This window comes from Vicugna pacos, chromosome X, assembly GCF_048564905.1.
Source record: "Vicugna pacos chromosome X, VicPac4, whole genome shotgun sequence".
Lineage (NCBI taxonomy): Eukaryota > Metazoa > Chordata > Mammalia > Artiodactyla > Camelidae > Vicugna > Vicugna pacos.
In genome coordinates this window covers 37,033,617-37,053,593 of record NC_133023.1, presented here as the reverse complement: position 1 = coordinate 37,053,593, position 19,977 = coordinate 37,033,617, and the positions used below count along the sequence as shown (strand labels likewise).

General features: G+C 35.4%; 1 protein-coding gene across 6 annotated transcripts in view; it reads right to left on the bottom strand.

Annotated features, from left to right (window-relative positions):
- KDM6A (lysine demethylase 6A) overlaps positions 1-19,977 on the bottom strand; it is a 169,478-nt gene that overhangs the window by 123,552 nt on the left and 25,949 nt on the right. The window lies entirely within an intron of this gene.

Below are 19,977 nucleotides of genomic sequence, written 5' to 3'. Positions count from 1 at the left end.
AAAACAGAAGCCCAAGCTCCCAGAACAGAGTCCCAGAGTAGCCCGGAACTGACTGCCTCTGAAAATTCTTTTGTTTTATATAAGAAATAAATGAATATGCAGCCCTCTTTCCTCATTTTAAAAACAAACAAACAACAAAAAAAGCAACCTAATGAAATAAATCATTAACACATACCAAAGGATAAAGGGAAATAAAAAGAAATCTAGTTAACTGTCACCCATACCTAACATTTTAGAGACGAACTTACCCATCTGTTACTGTACCCTATCTCCCTCACTCCAATTTTCAACTAATATACATCTTTTATATCACAACAAAGTCAGTTAACAAAACTGAAGCCTATCAGTCTCAATCCTAGATTTCTCAGCCTCTCTGGACTCTGCATTCAGTGGATGTGCTGAATCCTAATTCAAGCATCATTCAACAAACTATCACAGGACCTTAAGTATCATTCTTTTCAAATAAACTATTGAAAACGATTTGCTATTGCACAACACTCTCACAGAACTACACTACTGAAATCAAGCTAGATAATGTCATAATTCAAGTGCTGATGGCTAACATCTGAGCTCTTGAAACATACCAAGCACTATTCTAAGCACATTACATGTACTCATTCATTTAAGCCTCAATTACTCTATGAGATAGGAAGACCCTACTCCACAGATAGGAAAACTGAGACATAGACAAAGTAAATCCTGTGTTCAAGGTCACAGAGCTACTAACTAGCAGAGGCTGCATTCAAACTGTTATGACTCCAGAGCCTCTGACCAGTAAGGTGTTCAACTCAGGCCATGCCTAGAAACCTAAAGTCATCTCCAAGAAAGAAGAGCTCCATAAGCCGCTCTTCCTCTTACACTCCAACACACCAGCTCCTTCCACAACTCCACCTCCACACCACACACAAAAGCAACACAGAAGACCGCCACTTCCTGTTCCCACCATTCCACAAGAAGATTTAGTCTCAGTTATTTACCATATTTTCTCACCTTGCTTTATTTTAAATCATATAAAAAGTAACCATCAATATGATTCCCTCCCCTAAAAAAGACACACATCCAAAACAAAACAAATTAACAACAAAACAAAAATAAACCAACCAAACCTCGCCCCCAAGTTCCCATATTCAAAAGCTACCCATGGCAGAAAAACACTACTGCTCATATGTTTGAATGATAATATACCACGTTCAGAGCAAACATGGTGTATATCTGAAAAATGGTTACACCCTACTTCTTTGTATCTTCTGAATTATCTCCTTAGTCTACCTAGTGCTGTAATTTTCTCCCTTTAGTATTGGCAAAGAACGCCAAATACAGCTGCAACAAAACGAAATGAGGTTGCATTGTCTGACCCATCAACAAGTTGCTAGTTTACTACTAACCCTAAAGCCTTTACTGTTGATACATACAACCAAACGAACTAGTGAATTCTACATCGTCACACAGGCACACATACACATCTAGGAGCAACATTAAATTTCTGAAAATCTGTTGTGTCAAAATAGCTAAGTTATTTTCCAAATATTATTTTCTATCTCATGCTAAATGTAACATTGTGCAGATGGGGTATATTCAAGTACATTATTTATAAAGCCTCATTCAAATTAAATATGTGAATTAAGTCTTGGATAATCTTAAAAAAGAATGTATATTTAAAATTTAGAGGCAAGGAGAGTATGAGATAGAATTTCAGCAGTGACTTCTGCGAATCAAGCCCAGAGTAATTCTACGATTTCCACATACAAAGCAGTAGGCTTTATATCCTATTTTTTTACCTCATTTGCTTGCTACTCCACAAACTCTTTTATTTGTCTAGAGGTAGACAGAGACAATCTTACAAGTAATCATTCTCCCTGTCATTTCAGCTGTACACATTTAATTCAGAGTTCCAGAAATATACAAACAGGGGAAAAAAAGCCATCTACAACAAAATTATGTAGACCAGATCTGGATGAAGTTTGTAAAAGATTATATACTATGTCTGCTATAATCTGGATGCTTGCTATAATAATATGCAGTTCAAATTAATATCTTTCACAGCAAAGTATGCATTCACCTGCCTTATACACATTTCCAAAATAATAAATGCACAAAAAATGGAAGGAGTAAGCACTTCTTGGGGGTGGGGGAGACATTACATTTATGACCATGAGCTCCACTGAAAATAATCTACTTTGAATTCTACAACTTCTAATATATAGTAGGTACTTAGAATTTATTTATTAAATAAATGAACAATCCTAGAACTAGAAAAACTGCAACACAATAAAGGCCTCTCCCCAGAGATACTGCTTAAATTAAAAAAAAAAAAACTTTTTAAATCAATCTGAATACACACTTTCGGGCTTTTCTCTACACATACAGTCAGCCTTCCATATCCATGGATGCAGAACTATCTGACATGAGGGTCAACTGTACTACATCATTTTACAGAAGTGACTTCAGCATCGGCGGATTTTGGTATCGGTGCAGTTCACTGACCCAATTCTCCCTTCGATACTGTATATACAAATAGTACAAATCTTTCTATGTAGTTTTATAAAGCATTTCTTTCATTCTACATATCATTAACTGCTTACCATGTCAAAGAATATAGATCTATATCTGAATTAACATCTGCATATCACTTTACTGAATGGTTGGTTAAATCATAATTTGTTTGTATTGAAGAGTACCTGGTTAACCAAGTTTTTACTATTATTATTACCCAATGAACAAAATTTGCTCAGTTTCTATTTCCTTAGGATAAGTTCCTCACAGTCAAATGGAAAGCACAATTTAAACATGTGACAGTCCCACTAGCAAAACTGAACCAATATAATTTTCCACCAGCAGTGCTCATATAGTTCTTCGATTACTTTTTTCCAAATATTTATTGGCTAAGTTTATTACTTCTCTCATGAACTATCAACCTGTCCGTTCATTGTATACATTTCTCTATTGGATTATGAACAGTATTTTCCTAAATGGTTTGTCATGTATTATTTATATATAAAAGATTTTTATATAATGGTGTTCTAGAATACCTCTTCCCAGTTTGTATTTGCCTATGAATTCTTCAGAGTTTCTGATGTAAAAGGTTCCCTTATTTTCTCAAAACCTAACTAACCACCACTCCCTTTACAGTATATATGTTATGTTCAGAATCAGAAAATTCCCAGGTGTGACCTAATAAGCATTCACCAGTATTTTCTTCTATTGTAAAGAAGGAATCTAATTACATCTTTCTTTCCTGTGCAACTTTGTCCTGACCCAGCATGATTCAGGATAGGTAATTCTCCTATTTCTCATGAACTAAAAAACTTACTATACACACACAGCTGTTTCTGAGTTTTATATTCTACATCCAAAGCTTTTGAAAAATGTCCTTGGAATGGGTAATAGTAGTGCCGAGACAGACAACCCCTCCTAGGGCCGCCAGGCAAAAAGAGCCAAGGTGGCAAAGCAGCCTGAACCTCGCAGCCAGAGCTTAAGAGTTTCTCCTGGTAATTAGTACAAACTATCATTTTTCCATGTGTGCCATAAAATAAAGAAGATATAAAATGAAAAGGATACTTCCACTTCAGGCAACCTGAACAATCACTCTGCTGAAAACCAAAATGTCAGACAAAACACGGTGGTAGGGTGAATAAGATGGCATTGTTACTGTAAAATTGGCCAAGTTAGGAAGAATGGGAATGAGGTGGGGAGCCAGTAGCACGGTGGTACCTAAGAGAGGCAGAGTTAGAGAGGGTACTGAAGCAACTTTTTGCATTGAGGACATTTGAAAGCCTGTGCGAACCTGAGTGCTGGGTTTAGAGGCCTCATTCAGGAACAGAACACAAAGTATGGGTGCTACCCAAGAAGAGGAGTCAAATAAGACACTCTCCTCGTAACACTGTGACCTCAATGGGCTACATCTTCAATCCAAGTGTAAACTGAAATATGACAATAAAACATTTCTTTAAATTTTACTTTAAAACTGGTCTTGAAAGACAAGGAAAATTGCCCATCCAATCATGGCAATGATTGGAAAAGAAAATCTCGTATTTGTAACCAAAAGCCTGAATTCACTTGACCGGGAAAGAACATATAAACTTCAGGCAAGAATTTATACTGGGTCCTCAAATAATAGCAATCCAAAGTAAAGGTCAAACTAAAGTGTTCTATTATCACATCCATTGCCTAAAAAAATTTCTACAGCTGCAAAGAAAATAAATTCTTCATATCCAAGTCACTAAACAAGGAAAGGAAAAAAAAGCAGGACACAGAGGGTGAGCAATATGTGGATACATTAAAACGAGTATTGTTCAATGCAACATTTTAATCACAACAACTGTAAATGGAATAAATAAGAAAAAAAGATTATCAACAGATTTTAAAATTCACATTTATGCAATGCATTAGATATATCTAAGACATATTTTTAAAGTTCTAGAAATACTACACAAATACAACCAAGAGAAAGCTGTCAGTACCAGATATCATGAATTACAATAAAAATACAGAAATAAAGAGAACTGGTGCATGAATACAAATATTTAGTAACAGAATACTAAACCCTCATGTGTATGGAAATGTATAACAAAAATGGGCAAACAACAACTTAATTAAAGTGGCAAGCCAATAGGTTATTTCTAAGGGGACAAAGAAGAAAAATAATTTAAAAACAAAAACATTAGATTCCTGTATATACACATACAAAAATCTATTTCAGGTGCTTTAAAGGCCTAAGTAAAAGGCAAAACTGTTTAAACCTTTGAAGAAGAAAACATAGCAAAAATGTCTTGGACAAGAGGATAGGGTAGGATTTCTTTTAAAGTAGACCAAAAAAAATGCAAGTCATGGGGAGAAAAGGTTGATAGATTAATTCAACCACATCAATGTTTGGGACTTCAGTTTATCAAAACACAATAAAACCCACAAGTATAAAGGGCAAACTGGGAAAACACTTTCAGCATATATAGTGACAAAGCATTCGTATTCATAATATGTAAAACTCCTAAGAATCACTAAGAAAAGACACTCAATTAGGAAAATACTGGGGAAAATTTGATCTGTCACTGTGATCCACAAACTGAAAGAATGAGCAATAAAAAAGCAAAACACAACCAAATTACTTGCTGGTTAATAAAGATCAAGGGACAAAGAGCTGCATTACTCACTCCTTGGGTATGTCACAAGGGTTCATGTCTACTAAGCCACTAGAAGATAACCTTGCTCCATCCTATCATAACTATAAATTTTTCCAATAACTTGAAAGACTTTTAACTCAGGAATTGAAAGAGTAAAAATAATAAAGTATCAAGCAAATGAATATCTTCTATAATTAGTGCTCCACTAAAGTTCATCTAAAAAAAAGTCCTAAAAGGATACTTTACCAAAAATCTGAAATTAAAAGTAAACTGCCTTTACACTAAATACTCACATAAAATATTTTCACATAAAATATGAGAACTGACCATCCAAAATACTACTTGAACTCAACCTAAGTCTCTAATAAGATCATATTCAAATTTCTATTTTAAGTCAGTGAAATAACTATCAGCCCACCGGTCTCAGGAGAAACTCTAAATCTAGCTTCTCTACACAAGACATACATTTGAATTACTAGAATGACATACTTCTTGACATCTCAATCTTCCACTCTATACAGAATTTTGAGATTTAATCTCTTAAGACTTTGAACTTCTGCTTCCCACCAAGAGGCAGTGAAACGAACCAAATTTACTCCTGAATGAAATAACCAAAAAAAACCCCACAGAAACCGTATGAAACAAAGGTTTCCAGAAACTGAACATCAGACATGACAATAATCCTGGAGAAGGGGAAAACAAAGGATGTGAACCCTAAAATTATCCCAAGCTTATTGCCTAGAAACTTTTCAGGCTATAGCACAGGTATGGAGAATTTTCTTGCCCGAATCAATGCAAGCTAGAATAAAGTGGAGCAACATTTTTACAGTTATTGAAAGGAGAATAAATTTGTCAACCTACAATTCTACACTCAGTAACAATATCCTCCCCCAAAAAGGTGAAAGTACACTTCTTCAGATATGCAAAAGCTGAATGAATTCAATACAAGCAGACCTACAGTCTAAGAAATGTTTTTTAATTCTCAGGTGGAAGTACACTTATACCAGATGTAAAACTTTATACAGAACACGGAATGAAGACCACCAGAAATGGTAGCCGCACAAGTAATTATAAAAGACATTTTCACATTTTCTTTTTTTTTTTTTTTTAAGTCTCCTTAAAACACAAGTGATCTAAAAATCTCCCGGGGGCGGGGGGAGAAGAACACTCCTAGAATTACTAAGTAAGTTCAGTAAGGTCACAGGACACAAGATTCACACACAAAGAAATAAAGTGTATTTGTATACAATAACAATGAGTAACTGGAAACAAAATTTTTAAAACACCATTTATAATGGCTCCAAAAACATGAAATATGTAGGTACAATTCTAACAAAGTATGTGCAGCAGAATCTATATGCTGAAAACTACAAAACCCTGATGACAAAAATTCAAAACAATTCAAATACAGCAACCCAAATAAGTGCAGAGAAGTACCATGCTCACGAATTGGAAGACTGAGTAAGATGAGGATTCTCCCCAAGATAATTTAGAGATTTACTGCAATTCCAATCAAAATACCAGCAGGAGTTTTTGGTAGATACAGATGGGCTGATCGTAAAATTTACATCTAAGGCAAAGAAACTAGAATAATCAAAACAATTCTGGAAAAGAACCAAGTTGGAGAACTCACATGACCCAATTTTAAGACCTATTATAAAGCTACAGAAATCAATTAAAACCATGAGATGCCACTACATACCTACTTAAATGGTTTTTTCCAGCTTTATTGAGATATAATTGACATATAGCATTGTATAAGTTTCAGGTCTTCAACACAATGATTTGATACACGTAAACATTATGAAATGATTACCACAATCCATGTCACAGAGTTACCTTTTTTTCTCTTTTCTTTTCTTTTTTTGCTGGCAAAAAATCGTTTAAAATCTACTCTCTAAGCAACTTTCAAGTATACAATACAGTACAGTTCATAATCACCGTGCTGCACATTACATCCTGAGGACTTATCTATCATAACTGGAAGTTTGTACCTTTTGACTAACATCCCTCCTGGCAAACACCAATGTACTCTGTGCTTCTGAGTTTGACTTTTTTAGATTCCCATGTATAGTTACATCATACAGTAGCTGTCTTTCTCTGCCTGACTTAATTCACTTAGCATAATGCCCTCAAAGTTCATGAAATTTTTTCATTTGAGATATAGGTAGTATACAATATTATATGACAACATAGCGATTCACAATTTTTAAAGGTTTTAGTCCATTTATGTTTATTATAAAATATCAGCTATATTTCCTGTGTTCTACAATATATCCTTGTAGAGCTTTTTTATTTAAAGTTCTTGAAATTTTAGTGTCACAATACCAAGTGTTAATGAGGATGCAGAACAGCTGAACTCTCATACTTTGCTAGTGAAAATGCAAAATGGTACAGTGACTCTAGAGTAGTTTGACAAATTAGTACAAAAGTACACTTCTTCAGATACACAAAAGCTGTAAACATTTATCCCACAACCAAACAATCCCACTCCTAAATATTTACCCTAGAGAAGTAACAACTTACGTTCACATCAAAACCTGAACATGGTATTTATAGTGGCTTTATTCATTACCAGTGAAAACTGGAAACAATCAAAATACTCCTCAGCAGGTAAACAGATAAAATGTGGCACATCTATCCAACAGAATTCCATTTAGCAGTATAAAAGAATGAATTATCGATACAGCATGGATGAGTCTCAAATGTACTATACTAAAGAGGCCAGTCTCAAAAGACACAGTATATATATATTTGTCAAAATTCATCAAACATCTAAAACAAGTGAAATTAAATATATATGTAAACTATACTTCAACAAAGTTTGTTTTTTAAAAGAAACTGTTCAAAAAGTAAAAACAGTAACAATGTATTGTGGGGCTTATAACATATGTAGAAGTAAAATGTATGACAATAATATAAGACACCAGGATGGGAGAGATGGAAGTACAGCCTTGTAAGGTCAACACTATGCATGGTATGTATAATGTAATTTGAAGGCAGAGTGTGATAAGCTAAAGTTAAAATTAAGGAAATTACTAGAACTGGTAAGTCTAATGTTCAAGGTCAATATACAAAGCCACTTGTATTACTATATACTAGCTATGCGGGAATTTGAAAAAGAAAAATTTAAATATCATTTATAATCACACCCTCCAAAAATGAAGTACTTAAGATATAAACCTAAAAATATGTGTAGGATCTGTGTATGCAAAACAACAAAACGCTGATGAAAGAAATCAAAGAATATCTAAATAAAGAGTGACATCATGTTCACAAAATAGAAAACATTAATATATCAATTAGCCCTAATTTTGTGTATAGATTCAAGGCAATTCCAATCAAAATCCCAGCAGGTTTTATATATATTGACATGCTGATCTAAAAATTACATGGAAAGAAAAAGAACCAGAATAGTCAAAACAATGTTGAAAAAGAACAAAGTCAGAGGGTTCATGTTACCCAATTTTAAGATAATATAGTAAGCTACAATAATTAAGACAATGTGGTAGCAAAGAAAGGACAAACACAGAGATCAAGGGAACAAAAAAGAGAACTCAGAAACAGACCCATACTAATAGAGTCAAACATTTTTTGACAAAATACAAAGATAATTCAATAAAAAAGGACTTATTTTCATCAAATGGTGGTGGAAAAATTGGAAGCCCATATGCAAAACAACAAAACTTCAACACATACTTAACAAGGTGAAATAAGGACATTCTCAGACTATGAATACAGCAGAATCACGTGCAGAAAAGAAAATAATCTCAAAAGGAAATATCAGAGATGCAGAAAGAAATGACAAGCAAAAAAAAAAAGTTAAACATGTGGGTGACAATTTTAATATTTTGTGCTTAAAACACGTACTGAATTAATATATACAACATGATCGCATGAAGGAAGGGAGGAGGGTAAGGCTCTAAGAATCTTGCATTGTCCAGAAAAAAGAGAATATGTATCAATTAGGCTTTAATAAGTAAAAACTGCATGCTGTAACCCCCTAAGGCAGTTGCTCTCAGAGTGTGGTTCACAAACAACTGGAAATCTCCTAAACACTTTCAGGAGGCCTGCTAATGCAAAATTATTCTTATTATAATACTAAGATGTGATTTCTTTTTTTCAACTCTATTGACATTTATATTGATGGTGCAAAAGTAATGAGTCAAACTGCTGGACCTTAGCAGGAGTCAAGGCAGAGGCACCAAACTGAATTAGAAATCACATATTCTTTACCACCAAGCACTTGCGGGTTTTTGTTTTTGTTTTTGTTTTAATGCCACTTTCATGTAAGAATATCCTTGGTGAAGCAGTAAAAATCATTTCATTAAGTGTCAACCAATAAGTACACATTGTTTTAATAATCTGTGTGGCAAAAAAAAAAAACTTCATTTAAAGGATTCTGCTCCATATTGAAGTAAAATGGTTAAGTTGAGGGTAAGTATGTGTGTGATTGTTTAAGTTGTAAACTGAACTAGCCTCTTTTTCCATAAACACCATTTTTACTCAAAAGTTTATTCAGACTTAGGTGTTTGGAGGATATTTTCTCAAAAATGAGTGAAATAAGCCTGTCATTTCAAGAAAAGCAATGAACAGTACTTTGTTGCCAATGATCAAACTTCAGATTTCAAACAGAAATCTTATATCCAGTCCACAGTGACCGTTGACAGCGCCCCCAAAATTTAAAGGGTTTTCTGATGGGATTGGTGGTAATATTATGAATGTAATTTTTTGATATTGTTAATAAAATGTGTGACATTTGGAATAACTGGTAGCACTCTCCTTTTCCTTCCTTCGTGCTCACTGAAGGGCCCCAAACAAGAATGTTACCAATTATGTTTCTCCAACCCATTAAAAACACCTCCTCCCTACTATTCAGGGGTTACAGTGTCATTTTAGTATCTATAAAACCTGAAACAAACCTTGGAAGGGGAGGGGAGGAGAGGGGACAGGGAAGAGAAAGAGAGAGAAAAAGAGAGAGTGGAAGAGTAACAGAGAGAAAGAAAAAGAGACTGAGAGGGAGAGAGAAAGACAAAGACAAAAAGACAGGGAAGGAGGGAGGGCACTAAGGAACTCAGTGTATCATCAACTCGCTCACTTCTACTCCAAAAACTTACGACAGTATCAATATATCATGAAAGGTTATAACACAGTAATAGATAGCAATCATTTATGGTGTATTCTAAGTGATATGCTACTATGAGTAAAAGGTCAACCAAACCCTTTCTCCTCTATGGACAAATCTGACCTTGGGTTAACCACTTCCTTTTACTTCTAAAAGCTGATAAAGATGGAATGCCAGTTGTGTTACTAGCAACACTGATTATGGTAAAAAAAAAAAATTACCCAATTGATGAAACAAATCTAGAGTGAGAGTACTGCAAATGCACCATGAATACCTGGTAGGATGCCATAGCTTTAGGAGTCCTTCAGGATAGGGACTCTTAACTGGGCATGTCTCTAATAGAGACCGCAGGGAGAGTATGCCCATAAAAGTTAGAAAAAAGATATTGGTTCCTATTTGGGATGGGTGTGTGGGAATGTGGGTGTGGGTGGATATGGAAATGGGTGGGTGTGTTCTAAGCCAGCTGAACAAAAGATAACTTCATATAGCAAAAGATGTGATTAAGCCAAGGATCTTGAGAGGAAACCCACAGGAGACAGAAATGTGAAGACCAGGCACAAGAAACAGGAAAGAAGCAAGGAGCTGATTCTCCACTAGCGCTTCCAGCGAGTGTTGCCCTGCCCCTGCCGACCTTGATTTCGGGCTTCTGGCCTCCAGAACTGTAAGAGAATAAATTTCTGTTGTTTTAAACTACCTAAAATTTGTGCTAATCTGTCACAGCAGCCACAGGCAACTAATATACCAGAGTAGCTCTGCACTCACCTTTGAGGTTCACTCTCTCACACCAGAGCCGTCACTTCATGAACCAAACACTAACCCTTGGAAGGAACTGCAAGGATTCCCCCAGAAAAGGAACGCCTGTCACTGCTCCGCCAACACGCTGTTTCCTGTCTGATATCCCCCTGTGTCAAAGTAACGTCATGTGGCCTAATCAGGTCTTATCTGCCTGAATGACTTTTGAGCCTAAGGCTCCCCAGTAGGCACTACAAGTTTACTAATGATGTTTACAGTGCCAAAATATCCAAATGCTTTACCTTTTTCAATGCCATCAGAGCTCAGTGCATTGGATAAAAACGTGGACTCTGGAACCTGGCGGGGTAGGCTTGAATTGTAGCTTTGTATTGCGTGGCCTTGGGCAAGTCAATAATCTCTCTGTGCTCTGTAAAATGGGGATATTTTACAGCAACAACATCATAGAATTACTGTAAGGATTAAATAAACTAATGTCACAGTTTAAGATCTCAAACAAATATCAGAATTTTGTAAAACCTGTATCCACCACCACTGTGAACTTTATGAATCATAACTCAGAATGTGCATCTTTGTCACAAACCACCTGTTTCATTAAGATTTTAAAGTGAATTACTGTTTGGCTGTACGCCATATTCTGTTTGTAACTGTGGCTATACCCCTTTCTCATTCCTGATGTTTTATATCCAAGCTCCCTTTTGCCCTCTCCCTAAGCTTTGCAAGAGGTACATGCATTTCACTCTTTACAAAACCACTGCTGGATTCTTTATAAACACACTTTAAACGCTGTACCACAGATTGCTTAGAATAGAGTGAATGTGTACGATATTCAATACAATACACAACTTTTTGCGTGCCATTATGTTTTATTAAATGAAAGAGGTGGCTTTCCAGGACTGTGCAGTCCCAGAAAAGGCCAGGTAAGTATTATGTATACTATAATGCAGGGGGGAAAGATCAAGAACTACTTGCCTAAACAGGAATAATAGAACATGCAAGGCCTTGCATGATACAGCGCCACCAACCATCCTCACCAAATCCTTGCCCCCAAGACCCCCTGCCGCCCTCCAACAGTTCCCTAGATACATCACTTCTTCTTAGCTCAAGGCATTATGACAAAGATTCTTTCCTTGTGCAAACTCTACTCAAGGCTCCTCTGAGCTCTTTTTCAACTAGGCCTCAACATTTGGACTTCTGTATTTGTCTCTGCACTGTCCAGTATCAGCAAGAATCCTACTAAATTAGTTTAGCCAAAATCCCCCATCTTCTGTCATCCCCTAGGTGATGCCTAATCACCCTGGCCTGCCTTCAGCAACAGACTCCCACCTGGTCCCTTGGCCACACATCCCCATTTGCCCATGTCGTATTCAGAGTTGACATAACATTAAATTTACAATCTTAACCATTTTTAAGTGTACAGTTCAGTGGTGTTAAGTATATTCACATTGTTGAATATATTTATTCCGTCTTCCCCCAACCCTACTTCTGCACCCACCCTTGGCAACCACCTTTCTACTTTCTGTTTCTATTATTTTGACTAGTTTAGATACTTCATATGAGTGGAATCATACAGTATTTGTCCTTTTGTGACCAGCTTATTTCATTTTAGCCTAATGTCCTCAAAGTTCACCCATGTTATAGCATATGACAAGATTTCCTTTTTTAAGGCTGCATTATATTCCACTATACGTGTATGTCACATCTTCTTTAACTGCTCATCCACTGATGGACATCTGGGTTCTTTCCATCTCTAGGCTATTGTGAATCATGGTGCAATAAACACTGGTGTGTAAATACCTGTTCAAGACTCTGCCTCCAACTCTTTTGGATATACACTCGTAAGTGGGATTGCTAGATAAGATAAAAATTTTTAATGTTTTTTGGTTACACGCAGAGGATCAAAACTTAAAATGAGGAGGAAAAAAGTGTGCCTCAGATAAGAAAATATAACATTACAAATTCAAATGTAAAAGTAGCATGTATGTCACCTTTATTATTTAGATCTGGGGTAAGGGAATAGAAACTCCTCTATTTTATATTATATTAGCTAAGAACATTTGTGGCATTTTTTTAATCCACCGATATAAGACATAATTATATGACTTATCTCCAACTTCTCAGATTGCTTCAAAGCAAATGAGTATGAGTATCTTCAGCCATGTATTCAAAAAATTAGTGTCATAATGCCTTTTCAACTTAGCTTTCAACTTTTCAACAGTAGTTTAAAAGTAGTTTGAATTGACACTATTTTCTACCCTTGAAGGTTACATAATTCCAAATAAGAATAAATTTTAAGACATAAAATGTAAACTATACTTAGACAAATATACGACCAGCACACTTTTAATAAGAGTGTATCTTGAATTAAACAGAAAACCACTTTTCAAACAGTCATTCAATACTTATAGAATATACAAAGAAGAGCTCCTATAGCGAAACTCTGAATATAGCTACTTAGAGAAGTCAATTATCTATCTTACTTATAAAAAGGTACTTTTTATCTGCTGCAGGCTTAGAAATTAAGTATCAAACCCATGAAAACTGAGTTCTAAACAAAAACTAACATTCTGTTCAACATAAACTTTCTGATCCCCTATCTGAATGTAAGGATTATCTCAGAGTTCTAGTAGAGTAAGATTACAAAAAAATTAATTCTAGAAATGAAGACTGCTGTAAACTTCTATGATATCTAGAATACATATCCAGATACACATGACAATAATATCCAAAAGCACAATATACGAGGGGAAAGTGATATATTAAACTTTATCAAAATTAAAACTTTATACTCTTCAGAAGATACTATTAAGAGAATGAAAAGACAAGAAGCCACAGACTGAAAAGCATGTATCTGATAAAGCATTTGTACTCAGAATATACAAAGATTTCTTAAAACAATAAAACAAGCAACCCAACTTTTTATGCAATGGGCAAAGTATCTGAAAAGGCACTTCAAAGAAAATACACAAATGACAGATAAACATGAAAATATGCTCAAAATCATAATCATTAGGGAAATGCAAATTAAAATCAAAATGAGATTTAGATACTGCTACACACATACCAGAATGTCTAAAATTAAAGAATGATCATACCAAATGACAAAGATAAGGAACACTCTAATACACTGCTGCTATAAATGTAAAATGGTACAATCACTTTGGAAAGCAGTTTGGAAATTTATTCAATTTAACATATACCTATTGCATAATCCCGCCATTTCACTCCAGAGAAGTGAAGTCTATACAAAGATTTATAGTAGCTTTCTTTGTAATAGCCAAAAACAGGAACCAAACCAGAGGTTCATCAGTAGATGAATGGATAAACAAACTGTAGTATATCCATACACTCAACTGACTCTCCCCATCACAAATCATTTCTCTGTAGCATGCAATGCTGTTTGATAGCATTCTACTCACAAGAAAACTTCTTTCAAAATTGGAGTCAATCTTCTCAAATCTTGCTGCTGCTTTATCTATTAAGTTTACATAATATTCTAAACCCTCTGTTGTCATTTCAACAATCTTTACAGCATCTTCACCAGGAGTAGATTCCATCTCAAGAAACCATTTTCTTTGCTCACCCATAAGCAACAGCTCCTCATCCATTAGTTTTATCATGAGACTGCAACTGTTCAGTCACATCTTCAGGCTCCACTTCTAATTCTAGTGCTCTTGCTATTTCCACCACAACTGCAGTTCCGTCCTTCACTTAAGTCTTGAATCCCTCAAAGCCATGCATGAGGGTTGGAATCAACTTCTTCCAAACTAACACTGACCTCTTCCCATGAATCATAAATGTTCTTCATGGCATCTAGAATGGTGTGTCCTTTCCAGAAGGTTTTCCAATGACTTTGCCCAGATCCATCAGAGGAATCACTATCTATGGCAGGTATAACCTTATGAAATGTTTTTCTTAAATCATAAGACTTGAAAGTTGGAATTACTCCTTGTTCCACGGGCTGCAGAATGGATGCTATTTTAGTAGGCATGAAAACATTAATTTCATTGTGCATCTCCATCAGTGCTCCTGGGTGATCAGGTGCATTGTCAACGAGCAGAAATACTCTGAAAGAAATCTTTTTTCTGAGCAGTAGGTCCCAACAATGGGCTTAAAATATTCAGTAAACCATGTTGTAAACAGGTGTGCTGTCACCCAGACTTTGCTGTTCCATTTATAGAGCACAGGCAGAGTAGATTTAGCATAATTCTTAAAATCGCTAGGATTTCCAGAATGGTAAATGAGCACTGGCTTCAACTCAAAGTCACCTTAGGGGCTACATTAGCCCCTAAGAAGAGAGTCAGCCTGTTCTTTGAAGCTTTGAAGCCAGGCATTGACTTCTTTTCTCTAGCCATGCAAGTCCTAGCTGTGCAAGTCCTAGATGTTCAAATCCTAGCCGGTATCTTCCGATATAAGGCTGTTTCATCTACACTGAAAATCTGTTGCTTGGTGAGGCACCTTCATTAACTATCTTAGCGAGATCTTCTGGACAACTTGCTGTATCTTCTACATCAGCACTTGTGTCTTCACCCTACAATTCTGTGTTCTGGAGATGACTTCTTTTCCTTAAATCTCATGAACCAACCTCTGCTAGTTTCAAACTTTTCTTCTACAACTTCCTCATCTCTCTCAGCCTTCACAGCATCAGAGCGTTAGGGCCTTACTGTGGATTAGGCTTTGGCTTTAGGGAATGTTGCGGCTGGCTTGACTCAGACCACTAAAACTTTCTCCATATCAGCAATAAGGTTGTTAAGCTATCTTATCCATGTGTTCACCGGAGTAGCACTTTTAATGTCCTTCAAGAGCTTTAATAAATGGAAAAGAAACAAATCTCCTATGCAGAAGATTCCTAAATAATTTATGAGGGAACAGTAAAACTTTTGATATGATGTAACGAAAATGATACCTTACTTCTGTGATCTTCCTCCAAAAAACCCATAACTCCAATCTAATCATGAAAAAAGCATCAGACATATACCTATAGAGGAGCATCCTACAATATACCAGACCACTGCTCCTCAAAACTAAGGTCATCAAAAACAAGGGAAGTCTGAAAAAAATGTCACAGCCAAGGTAAGTCTACAGACACGCCAACTAAATACAAAGCAGCATCCTCAATGGCATCCTGGAACCAGAAAAGGACTTGAGGTTAAATCAAAGGAAACTAAACTATGGACTTCAGCTAATAATAATGTAACAATATTGTTTCATTAATTGTAAAAAAAAATATATACTAATGTAAGTTACTGAAAAGGGAAACCGAGTGCAGGAACTCTCTGTACAACCTTCTCAATTTTTCTGTAAATGTAAAGCGGTTCTAAAAAATAACATCTACTAAGAAAAAATTACCCTACACTTAAGAAAACTTCAATTCTCCCTGCCCAAAGTTATTTCTCCTTTTTATGATCTGCCAGAGCATTTATTTGTACTGTTTGACGTACCTTTCTAATGTTTCTAACAGTTATATTATGGCAAAGATCATGAACCATTATTTTTGTAAACCGTCACCTCCCCTTCTGCCTCCATCTAAATAGACTGCCTTTCTCCTAATATGTAAATAAAATTTAAATGGCTAAACTAGAATTGAGATATCTTTCAACAGTGATTTCTTTAAAATTATTCTAGCTTATTAGTTCGAGCTGATAATTCTTCAAGTACAAAAAAACTACACAGTCATACTAACACAAAATGAGATTTGACATATATACTATTGTATAAATCGTCTTTCCAACTGGGATCCCGTATGCATTCTCTGTGATTCCAGAGCCCTTATGGAAAGTTTTTCAAACGCATTTTTTAATTTTTTAATTTCTATGATAATTTAGAAATGACTGACAAAACATTCTCAATTATACTGATAACCTAAATTCAAATACTGACAAGCAATGCTAACTCCCACATTTACCTTCACAACTATACTGATGCCAAGCAAAGCTACTTTTAGCAGCAAATTATTCATTCTCCAAAAGTGAAAACCAGATGAGACAATGTACAAAATACAACAGGGCTTCATACAAGTTCCGACAGAGAAAAACTGCAGGAGAATGAAGTCATGCAGCACATAGCAGTACAGGCATGTCAAATGAACTTCAGATGTCATAACCCTAACATCAGTCAAGTGATTCAGTTTGACAAAATAACATCATCCACTGTATTAGCATTAATTTTTGTATTGGCTTTAGTTTGGTTATTTATAAATGGAATTTGTTTTTTTTACCACATAGCACTAAGCTTTACTTAGCACTTATCACTATCCAACCTACTATATATTTTACTTACGTTTCTTGTTCTTTACCATTTAATATTCATTTCATGAAGGCAGGGAATTTTCCTAGCATAAAGTAAGTTCTCAATAAACATTTATTAAATATATAATTCACAAACTTATTTTCATTAAGTTTAGCCAACATGCATTTCAGTCACTTGAATGACTGCTAATATAATTTTTCAAACCATTTAATTATTCTTTCATACACACTTATACTGGTGATATAAATTAAGTATACACAATTGTCTCTCAATTCTCCTTAGAAGTTCATACATTATTCTTTGAAAGTATTCTGGCTTCATATTAATGTAATTTTAACTATCATCTGTTTTCTAGCTGTAGCAAAGTTATGTAGAAGGAATTTTACTCAGAGATGCCTGAACAAACTGAACGTCAGCACTTTAAACTCATAAATGAAAAGCTATTATGTTCACAAGAATATGTACAGTCGTACTTTAGGTTACCCAAAGGCACTTTAATACAGATACTACTTCACACTTTTAAACAGTTTACTTCAGAAATACACCAAAATACAACAATCTTGTCATCATTTAATGAAAAGGATTTACCTACTTTGAACATTTACTACTCAGATACAACTTAGACATTATGACAGATGAGGAAATACAGAAGGAAAAAAAGATCCATGCTCTCAAGGTATGTACGCATTGAGGGGTAGGGGCACTTAGAGACAATTCTAATGTGTTGTCATAAATATGATCAAGAAATACACAGAAACTCTATATATGGAAACTCTAAACATCTGGGCAACTGGGGAGTCAAACTGCTTTAAAGATTTAAAATGTTATTCAAATACAAGTTAGAAGTAATACAGTAATTCCTTACTGGGTACCTATTATGTGACAGGCACTAAGCTAGATAGGTAGACCAGATTCAAAAGTAAACAACACATACACTGTCCTCACAGAAATAGCAATCCAGACGGGAGGGCAAAATTTTCAAACAGAAAAAGACATGCCAAGACAAGTAGAATTGTATACTACTAACATACAGAGCAGTCAGCAAGAGCAATCTAAGGAAACATATAATACCAAGGAAAAATGCAGTTTCCTTTCTATTTTTTCAGCATTTTTTTTAACATAAAGACAGTCAAGGGACTGGAGAGAAATTTTTAATTCAGAAAAAAAGCTCAGTGTTGATAAGTGAATTGATACTGATACTTTCTCTTTTATTTTCTCCCCTCACACATTACTACAGAAAGCCGTATTCAACTTACAGTATCTGTATTACAGTACTCATCGCACAGTCATAGGGGCACAAGTACTACTCCCTACAGAGGATAGGGCACCTACTATTTCTAGTCTGCCTGCTCCACAATGAACATATAATACATGTTTATGAAAAATTCCCTAGCCTTTTGGGTGGGAGCATTAAAAAACATTACACAACAGATCAGCTATGCCTCCCTGCTACGAGAAAAAAAGTATTTTCATGACAGCAGACATTTCTTATCTCCAACAACAGTGCAGAATACCAGAGGGTAACTAATAAAGGCAATGAAATTGGCCTTGGTCTCAGAATTAGAGAAAAATCACTTTTCCTTGCACTGGAACAGAGGCTTATCACTTTTAGCTACAGTGCTAACATTTTCCAAAACTACAGTTTCTGCCTTTCCTCTGTTGTTTATTTAAAGAGAAGCAGCAGCATAAACTCATGACCAGCAACAGAAAACAGAAGGTTAATAAATTATCATTTTTCTACATACCTACCACATCACCACTATGCACAGAATTTTTATACTAGGCAGATGACTCACGGCAGTGAAAGAACTCAGAGCTGGGTTCAATCCTAGGAAGTATCCACAATGCGGAACTAACTAAAAGCATTGTCTATTTTCTGGAAAAGCCCAGCAAGCTGCAGAATGTTTTTGTCAAAAAAGCATGTAGTAGGACAAAGAGACATCTTAACTAGGTTTACAACTCTGGGTTAAAAATTAACCCCAAAAGAGAGTATAAGACAGGAGCTCTCTGACTCTTTTTGGCTGCAGCATGCTGTTACATCATACCCTCACAGGAGTATCCAATGATACGCAGGACTCCAGGATAGCTTTACTAATCCTATTCACTTTTTGCAATCACTTACAGCAGCATAGGAAATGCAAACAAGTGACACTATTAATAGAGAAAACACTGAATTATGTCCAGTTCTTTTCTAAATCACAAACTCTCACAGCTAATGAGTGGCAAGATCTGGGGGCTGGGACAAGGGAAGATCTGAAAAAGAAATACATCAAGGTACACCTAGAATCTACGATCATCAGAAATACTACCACTCCTTTCAGTCTATTCCTCCAAATAACCTTTCTTTCTCACAATTCAATCTTGACACAGTGCTCTTCCTGAAATCTCTCCCTTTATCTGCCAAAAAAACTTATGGGGGAGGGGGGTGGCTCAGTGGTAGAGTGCAGTGCTTAGCATGCATGAGGTCCTGCATTCAATCCCCAGCACTTCCATTTAAATAAATAATAAATAAACCTAATTATCTCCTCCCTCCAAAAAATAAGTAAATAAATAACGAAGATAATGTTTTTCAAAAAAAAAAAAAAAAACTCATCTGGGATATAACAAACTTCTTTATTAACATTTACCAGACATCGTTCTAGCATATTCTATTCTTGTTCATCAAGCAGACTATTAGGATTATTAATTATTAATGACATTAACTTCTAAACACTGTGCACTTTACATGAATTACCT